This window comes from Acanthisitta chloris, unplaced genomic scaffold, assembly GCF_000695815.1.
Source record: "Acanthisitta chloris isolate BGI_N310 unplaced genomic scaffold, ASM69581v1 scaffold18898, whole genome shotgun sequence".
NCBI classification, from domain to species: Eukaryota; Metazoa; Chordata; class Aves; order Passeriformes; family Acanthisittidae; genus Acanthisitta; species Acanthisitta chloris.
In genome coordinates this window covers 68,024-76,902 of record NW_008686706.1, presented here as the reverse complement: position 1 = coordinate 76,902, position 8,879 = coordinate 68,024, and positions in this window count along the sequence as shown.

Here is an 8,879-nt window from a genome sequence, read left to right as displayed (position 1 = left end):
GCAGGAATTCTGATACAGGGGTTTCAATCTGAAGAGGAAGTGATAACTGGGGAGGTGATTGTGTGTACTGACCCTCCTTACCCAAAGGCATTTGCACAGGTGTAACTAGATATGGAGCTTGCTTAGGCTGCCTGATGTATCCATCTTTTCCAGCCAAAGAGGAGTTCTTAATACAATTTGCTTTGATCATGTTAAAAGCTGAAATAGCTGTAACTCTTCTTTAAGTTAAGACTGATTTGAAGCTAATACAGTAGAGCTAAGCCCTGTGTGGACACTTGTTTTGGTTTGACTGACATCTTGAGTTTTAGCTTAAGCCTACTTATGAACTGAAAGAACAAAAAATGCATGAGGTTGACCAGCTCTTGATAGACTCAACCTTCAAGTCTCAGTGGCTGGCAGGTTACCACGTGTTGGGTAAGTCACTGTGTGATCTCTGTTCATGGGAAAGACAATGTAACTTGGCTTATCTTAAGCCTCTTTCTCTAAAGACTCTACCATTCCTTATCCTTCCCTTGGGCTCAGAGTATGCAAATATTATCATGATTTAGCAGAGATGAAATAACTTCAATTGCTGTCAGTTGCTATGTGAGCTCACTGAAATGCCTTTACAGCTTTTGGCTTGGCTTTAAAGTTTATAGGTTTGGTCAAACCAGTTCTGGTTTGTATGCAGACCAGTTCTGACAATAGATGTTGCTTCTAGCTAAGTGTGGACACTTCAGGGCAGGCTCATTGTGTTTAAATTTTTATCTACTTTTATTTATAAATTTTGTGGGGTTTTTTAATTTATTTTTCTTTAAAGCACAAAATCTTGCTCATAGGTTCTAAGCATTGGGGATTTCTAATTGCTGGCCTTGTAAAGACACTTGTGATCATCATAGAAGGCAATTAAAAATTGAAATTACTATAGTAGTTTTCATAGAAAGCATTTTCCTGATTTTTTTTTTTTTTTTTAAATTGCAGTTACTGTTTGAATTATCTCTGCAGCTACTGCATTAAGCTTTTCCACTGATTAGTTACAACTGTGTCTGTCCTCTGGCATGAATAAACTATTACATATGGAAAATAACCTATTACATATGGAAAATAATGTATGTTGTATCATCTTATAAATTATTTCACAGCCCTGAAATAGGCATATAATTTTACAGTGTCACTTTCTGAACAGTGGTTTGATTTTTTTTTTTTCCCCCCTGCCCTTTTCTTCTATTTATACTAATCTTTCAGGTCAAGCTGGAAAATAATTCTGGGGAACAAATTGCTTTTATAGCATGAGAAGGCTTGCTTTAATCCTACTTATCTTATTTTAGGTACCTAGCTCTAAAGACTTGTGTATTGTGTGATGTTCATAGTTGCATTAAGGGATAAATACTGTTAATAAGCTGTTGTCTGGAGCAGTTTGAATCAGGCATATGCTGCAGGCTTGAAACAAAAGAGGGTTAGAGACCTCAAGCAATGGATAATGATATGTTCACTGATACTGAGTTTAGAAACATTGCATCCTTATAAGACGTTTATTCTGTTAGATGTGCTGTGCTGCTAAATTGATTAGATAATTTCAGATAAACATGATATGATGTGAGATGCTCCCTTGCAGAACACTGTGCCCCCTCCCCCCCCCAAAAAAAAAAAAAGGCTGCCTGTCTAAAGAGGCCATAAAATGCTTGGCCTTAACATTTGAATCCTCAGAATTCAGATCAAACTGCCATTAATCCTAGACATTATTCTTTCTTGACCATGAAATTTCTGAAGGCCTGTAAATGTCTGTCACCAGTTATTATGCAGTCGCTTAATCCTGAACAGTAACACATCATCTTGCATTAAAGCTCTGTGAAAATGTTAAGTACAGATTTTTTAATGTTTTTTACCCACAGACTGAAACACTCGGAGTATTTGCAGGAAGGAGATGGAGCTGTGCAGGTGAAACAAATGGAGGCCTAGAACTAAATTTTTTTACTCTCCCAAATTTTGAATTTTCATTTTTCAGCTCTTTAGTGTCTGCTGAATCTTCTCAAGTGTGTCTCTGCAGATGAGCTTATACCAGTTTCTATAAAATAATCAGACTCTTGCAGCATGACAGTGTAGGATAGTCTTGTGGTTTGCATATTCAGTGTCAGTGCTTGCTTCAGTTAAAGTTATATTTTTCTTCAGTGAAAGAGATGGAGGAGGCCCAACTCTGGGTGTGTTTCCCCCAGCCACCCCAGCAGAACTTTAGTTGGCCATGCAAAAGACAGTCTAGACATAATGGCCTTGTAATGTATTAGAGTATACACAGAGAGACCAGGAAGACCTGATGCTATGAAAGACTGACTTTCTTTCTTTGAAGGAATATGATATAGAAGAACAACTATTTACAAAAGAAATAGTTTTAAAAAATTGTACTATGGAAGAAGGTCTTAATTTGAGGAGAGCAGGACATGAATCTCATGAGTAAAACAAATGCTGAAGAATGGAAGGTTGATAAATACATTTATGGTGGCACCTGCTAGGAAAATGAGATGGGACTTTAAAGTAAAGATAACAAGAACAGTGTCTGACTCCAGAACCACAACCTTGCATTTCAAGCCACAATGTGCTTTAAGAGAAGTCTGCTTTGCTTTATCAGATTTGAGAAACACAAGGTATCTGATTTCAAATTATGTCACAACATAGCTTGTATTGTCTATTTAAACTGTGGCTGTGTTATGAATAAACAAAGGCCAAACAAGGGATAATGTCATGAAAAGGGAAGGAGAAATATTTTTGAGACATAAAAATTGTTTGGCACCTTTCTCAATATTCTTGAAAGTTTATATGGAAACAGAAAAAGGTCAGTTTTATTTTTGTTCATGGTTTATTTTTATTTCTGTCTTGTTTTTTAAAAATATATTTTTGAACACCTCCAGGAGCAGAACGGTTTATTTTTATTTCTGTCTTGTTTTTAAAAAAAATATTTTCGAACACCTCCAGGAGCAGAAGCAGAAAGTTGAGGGGAGAGTATGTTAAAATAGCTTTTTTAGTAGATCTCAAACTGATAAACTCTGACTTTGGGTCATTCTTTTTAAGCCAGTTGGGATTTTTTAGTTTGGTGTTTTCCTTCCATACACCCCGATGCTTCTGTTGTTTGACTTTTCTCTCTTCCATCCTTTGTCCCTCTAGATCACCAAGTAAGAAGTTTTCTTTCTACATGTATCATATGGGCTGCTGAACACGAATGAGGTATCTCCCAGGGGCCTGTGGCACCTCTCTGATGACTTTTTCCAGTAGAGGCACCTTTCAGACTTGACCCTGCCAGTGTCTTCTACATCAGTTTGCTGTGGTTTGCACTCCTCAGTTGAAGTGTCCATCCTCAGGGTACTGGCCTGAGCTACGAGTTTCTTTGCAATGATTAGAAACCCTTGCTCATCAAAATCACTAATAACACAAACACAATTTCCTTACTTGGTATTTCTTTGCTAACGAGGTCTTACACAGACACCAAATGCTAACCAGCTAAGAGACATATGCACAGAAGCAAACGTGGGAAGAGAATGTGTTTGCAGAGAAATATGTACAGAGGAAATATAAAGAACGTGGTGTGGGAATAACCTTAGAGAGCTCTAGCATTTGACAAGTTTCTCCCAATGGATGTTGTGGTTTGCTAAGTAGGAATTCACACCCCTCAGAAAATTTAAGAGGCTGTCCCCAGCATGTGCCAAGGTCTGAGAAAGGGTCAGATATGCCTAGGTTAGAGAAGGGAAGTGCCATGTCCCTGCTTTATTGCAGGGGGGGTTGGGCTAGATGACCTTTAAAGGTCCCTTTGAACCCAAACTGTTCTATGACTCTGTGTTACTGAGGTGTGGAGGCAGAGGAGGAATCGATCTGGATAACAGATAATATAAAAGAGGCACAGAAAGATTGTGGGAGAGGTGGTAGAGCTGAGAAGAATTATATTTAGAAGTTTAGAAAACTAGTAAACATACAGCAGAAAAAAATACCAGCCTGTGGTAGAGACAGAATAACAGGGTAAAGCTTGTAAAGGAAGAAAGACCAGGGACATAACTTTGTTAGCCACACACTGTGCAGGCTAATCACTACTATTGGGTTAATATAATCTGTAAGAACTGTCTCACATTGCTTAATATACAGAGAACACTTCCTGTGTTCTTTTTTTTTCCTGACAATCATCTGAACAACCTTATCTAGTTGAAGATGTCCCTGCTCATTGCAGAGAGCTTGGGCTAGATGACTTTTAAAGGTCTCTTCCAACCCAAACTATTCTATGGTTCTGTAATATCAGACATGCAAATAACAAACACTGTCCTTGCCTGATGAACCATCAATACTGCATCAGCTAGTCACCACACTATGGCCTACTCAGCAAATAACCCCTGGGAGTATGTTATGAGGATTTAAACCTCAAGGCCAGGCTGGATGAAGCCTTGAGCAACCTCATCTAGTGAGGAGGTGTCCCTGCCCATGGCAGAGGGGCTTGGGGCTCGATGATCTGTAAGGTTCATTCCAACCCTTAAATTCTATGAATCTATGATTCTGTTTGCATGGTGTCATCTGAAAACATACACACGTATGAAGTGTTTATCCAGGAAACTTGCAATAGTAATAATTGACAAAAACGTGCAATTCCTGTGCTCTTTGTCCCAGGATCACAACATTAGCAGTCAACACTAATTAGCATGTGCATGAAATAGTACAAACTGCGTATTCAATCTTTGGATTATTCATAACAGCATCCAAGGGAGAGTGCAGTTTCCTAGCTACGAGGTGTGTCTGCTGTGCAGGAGTCAATTATGCCCTCTAATTGTGGGTGCATGCTGTGACATTTCTCAGCAATGGGGAAGAGCATCCTGCCAGCTTGAGGTCTGGCTACAATCTGATGCAAAGCTACTTTGGCAGTCAGGATGGTCAGAGTACTGGAAATATCTGCTTACATTTGTGTTCTCAAAGAGCTGAGAAAAGGTCAGCTTTAGCCTGATTCTGCTGATACTGGGAGATATGTGCTAATTATCTTACATATGTGTAGTTATCCTATCAAGGGACTATACCAGTATAGCTGGCAATGGCAATACCTGCCCATTGCTACATGCCAGAGTAAATGCTTCAGCTGGAATGGGGAACATCTGGATTGATGCAAACACACCATTAGAACCTGCTCCACTTTACAGCTGCCCTCGCCCCATGCCCCCAGGGATCTAGCTCTGTTTTGGTTAGGTCCTGATGGGGTTTTTTTTCCCACATTGCCCCTTCATATTCTTGCTTTTTCATGTGGCTCTTTTGCACCCAACTAAGATGCAGTGGTGGACAGATCTCAAGGCAGGGAAGTTTAGATGTTGCCAGTGCAGGGTGAGCACACCTGCACTTGTTGTTTGCAGGTGTGCTGGCAGAAGGGAAAGGCAATGAAGAGTAGATGCTATCAGTTTTACAAAAGGTGTTTTGTTTTGATTTGTAACTGTTGGTTATTGCCTAAGCTGATCTTCAAAAAAATGTAATAATATGCATAGCTATGTTAAGTCCTGGTAGCTCCTCCTCAAAATGTCCTTCTTTTCAAACCAGTAAGGTCAGACAGATCTTCCACTTAGTCCTAGTGCCTTCCTGACAGGACTAGTCAGTGTATAAAGTGCCATGTTTTGTTCTCATTGTAGATTCTTCATTTCACTCTCCCAGTGGTTTCGTTTTTTTTTTATTCTTCATTTCACTCTCCCAGTGGTTTAGGTTTTTTTAAAATTTTATTTAAAAGTCATTCTTGCACTCTTTCATTCACTGAGTATTGTCTTTGGCAGCTGCCAACTGTTTAGGAAACACCTCTGATAGAGTAAGGCCAGCTGACACAGAAACTGGACCTTTTGGTGAGGCCATTCTTACTGCAGCAGAGTGCCCTAGAAGGCACAGGGGCTACAACTTGGAGGTGATCTGTACACATCCTTTTTTCCCTCCCTGTTATGCTCTTTGCAATTGATTTTAAATATTTATAAGCTACTCAAAAGGAAATGCATTCTCTCTGACTCGTTCCTCATCACTCATGGCACTAGGTCACACAACATTTCCCTACCCCCACTATTTACCCTACAAAATGTTTGCTTTAGTTTTGATGAGTAAAAGAAAGAGTGGGGCAAAGGGTAAAACTCTCACAATCATTAGCCAGTTTGCATAAAGGAAAAGCAAATATAGCCTGTAGCATAAAACCACTCATTTCCTCTTCAGCCAAGCTTGTTTTGTACCTTTAATCTTTCCAAACTTACATCACTGTCTAGTGTTTAAGTTACTGAAGTTTATATTTCCTGTCTTTTAAAATTGTTAGTCCCATAAAATGTAATAACTTGCTTAACAGTGGGGCCTAAAACCCTGAATCCTGTTTAGTCCCATACTATGTAGAGGCAAACATAGAGAATAGTTCCTTCCCAAGGCATGTGTGGTCTAAATGTGTGACAAGGCAAAAACTGGGAATGGGAAGCAGATAGTCATGTATATGTGAAAGAATCAATCAGCAGACAAAGTATATTTGATTCAATAATCGTGTTAGGCTATGCCCAAGTGAGGGTCTGTGTTTGGGAACACAGCTGGACCCTCAAAAGAGTTATAGCCAGTCTTTATGTAACAGAGGGACTGCATCTGAATAATTTCATCTCTCTCGAGAGGTTAAGGTGTTTTTCTGCAATCTTGTGCAACTTTTCACTTGGGAGAATGGATTCTAGGGTTTCAACCCTTGGCTGGCAAAACCAATAATATGGATATATATATATATATAAAAGCTGGTTTTGTAGCCTGCTGGAATAATTTCATTTTATTGTATCAGTTTTATGGATGATGACATCAATGAGGAATTTTACTTGGGACATCAGGAAAATGGAAAATATCAGACAGTGAATGTGAAGGCCACGGCACAGGCTTTAGTCTGTGAGAAAAACTTGGTAAGCCAAACTACTTCCCAGGTATGTTATGTGCTTATGCCATCTACATTAGCACACAGCTGCCAGGAGCTTACAGCACACTCTACATTGCTATGAAACCAAACTCTTTGTTATCTGTCTGCTGGAAACTTTGCCTTTTGTACTTGCCTGTGAGTTCTGCGCAGACACAATTTATTGGCCTTCTGCAGCAATTTGGGGACTATAGAACCTTTAAAAAATGCTGTTAAAAGAATTTGAGTCTTTAGGTGGTCTGGGAAACACGTCATGAACAAAGGAAGATGGGAAAGGAGAGCAGGTGGAGATTTCATATGGTCTAGATGTTGTGAAATTCTTGTAAGTGAAAATAAGAAAATAAAATTTAGGAAAACAACAATGAAGTCTAAGCAAGTTAACTCATGTAAATTTTGGTATTCTAGCTTATTGAAAACTCTTGCCACATCAGTTTTATGGACAGGTTCAGTACTTTGTTGGTTTTTTTTGTTGTTGTTTAGTTGGTTTTTTTATTAACCCTGTTGAGTCTTTGGAAGTGGACATGAAAAGACACTGCTGGAGTTTTGCAGGCCTTTAGCCTTTAAGTATGCCATACATTTTTACTTCAGGGAGCAATATTCTGAAAGTAGACTTGGATGTCTCTGGAGATTGCTTCAAATATAGGTATTGGAGTTTTTTTGTGTATATGCCTTTTAGGCAGGATTAAGGCCAGGCAGGATATGTGATCTCAGCTCTGGTATTCAATTGTAGCTTAGTGTCCCCAAAAAATCATCTTGCCCTGAATATTTCAAATGCTTCTGATTTGTTTATATCATCCAAAATATTGCTAGTGGCAGGTATTGTGGTGGTATTGTTGTACTGCTTAGAACATCAGCCTCTCTTAATAAAAAGAAAATTGGATAAAGCCATAAGCAGTTAGTATGACTCAATGATTCTCTACTGTTAAAAAAAAAAGTAAAAAAATAAACCAGCAAAACCATCCTCTCCACCCAAAAAATCCCAACAACAAATGGATCAAGGCACTGTCTTAAAGTTGTCATAACATTTTGCTTTGTGTTTGACTATTTAATGGAATAGCCTGCAGCTTTTTGTAAGGAAACTGTTAGAAGTCAGTGTGCTCTCCCTCTCAAAAGAAATTAATCCTGTTTTCCAATTAGGTCTCTTTCTTTCTTCCTCTTGCATTATCTTGTTCTTCCTACATCATTTGCCAGCATTTCTGCATTTTCACCTGCTGTATTTCACTTGTGTTAACTGACTTAGATTGATTCAGCTTTGTATTCCTGTATTTCTTCTGTACAGTATATTTTCCTGAACTTCAGAGTGGAAACTGGTAAGCTTTTATTCACTACATCAGAAATCTTGGGGGTTGGAAAGAAACAGTTTGGTACCTCTTTTGCCACCAGTGCTTGTAGCAGCAGAGCGTTATCATTAGAAAATATAGTGGAGTATCACAGAGAGAAAAATAATCCAGAAATGTTGTGGAATCCTGAATTTACAATAGAGACTGGCAAATAAGTTTTAAACCTACACAAGGAGGCTAAAAAAAATAATAATCCTACCTTTCAGATTGTACTCCATCGACTGCTTGAAAGATCTGTTTTAAATGTCTTGACCCTGCAATAATAAAACACTTTGCAAGTAGTTTCTCCATGAGCACACACAAGTAAGAGAGATACTCTGAAGTGTAGATTGTCTACTGCAAACAATGTGGAAGTATAACAACCTTCTCTTGGTACCATTGTGAATTTTAAATTTAGACAGTGATCAAACAAATCACTTGAGTAGTATGCTCATCCCCTTGAGCTGAACTGGAATGCTTAACCTGCTTAAAGTGAGCATGAGCTCTGCTACACTGGATTAGGACTCATGTGAAGTGTTTATACTTTAAACTACAACAGTAAAATTAGAAAACTTTCAAATATGCCGTATTATGGGATTTCTTTTTTGGTTTTTTTTTTTTTTTTTTTCTTCTGGAAGCCAGGATATTTATAGTATCAGTTAAAACTT